Genomic DNA, 1,349 nt, shown 5'->3' on the forward strand with positions numbered 1-1,349 from the left:
TTCAGAACATACTGCAGAGGAATTACACAGAAAAAGCTGGGCGTTCAAAACGCCCAGTGAAGAAGGACAGACTGGCGTTTAAACGCCAGCCAGGGTACCTGGTTGGGCGTTTAACCCCAAAAGGGTATAGTTTTGGGCATTAAACGCCAGAATGTGCACCATTCTGGGCGTTTAACGCAGGATGGCACAAGAGGGAAGATTCTGTTTTCAATGCAATTTTTTTCAAGTTTTCAAAGTTTTTCAAAATCAAATCTTTTTCAAATCATATCTTTTCAATCATATGCTTTCAAAATTAATTTCTTTTCTTTTTCAAAGATACTTGCTATCAATTAATGATTTGATTCAACATATCAAGTATGTTGCCTTTTCTGTTGAGAAAGGTTTAATGTTTGAATCATATCTTTTCTTGATAGCCAAGTCATTAATTTTCAAAATCAAATCTTTTAAAATGTTTTTCAAATCATATCTTCTCAATCACATTTTTTAAAAAAAAAAAACCCAATCATATCTTCTTAACCACATCTTTTTCAAAATAGTTTTCAATCAAACCTTTTTAATTTCTAATTTCAAAATCTTTTTCAAAAATCACTTGATCTCTTTCCCACTCTTGGTTTTCGAAAATTAATTAGTGTTTTTCAAAATGTTTTCAAAATTTTTTACTTAATTTTCGAAAATTACTTCCCTTCTTCTCACATCCTTCTGTTTATGGACTAACACTATTCCTTAATGCAAAATTCGAACTCCATCTTCTTTGATAAGTTCGAATTTTCTACTTCTGTCTTCTACTTTTCTTCTCCTCTGACACCTAAAGGAATCTCTATACTGTGACATAGAGGATTCTACATTTTTCTTGTTCCCTTGTCTTTCTTATGAGCAGGAGCAAGGACAAAAGCATTCTTGTTGAGGCTGACCCTGAACCTGAAAGGACCTTGAAGCGAAAGCTAAGAGAAGCCAAAGCACAACTCTCTGTAGAGGATCTAACAGAAATCTTCAAAGAAGAAGAACCTATGGCAGCCGAAAACAACAACAATGCCAACAATGCAAGGAAGGTGCTGGGTGACTTTACTGCACCTACTCCCAACTTTTATGGGAGAAGCATCTCTATCCCTGCCATTAGAGCAAACAACTTTGAGCTTAAGCCTCAATTAGTTTCTCTAATGCAACAGAATTGCAAGTTCCATGGACTTCCATTGGAAGATCCTCATCAGTTTTTAGCTGAATTCTTGCAAATCTGTGACACTGTCAAGACTAATGGGGTTGACCCTGAGGTCTACAGACTTATGCTATTCCCTTTTGCTGTAAGAGACAGAGCTAGGACATGGTTGGACTCACAACCTAAAGAAAGCCTG

This window comes from Arachis duranensis, chromosome 8 (assembly GCF_000817695.3).
Source record: "Arachis duranensis cultivar V14167 chromosome 8, aradu.V14167.gnm2.J7QH, whole genome shotgun sequence".
NCBI lineage: Eukaryota > Viridiplantae > Streptophyta > Magnoliopsida > Fabales > Fabaceae > Arachis > Arachis duranensis.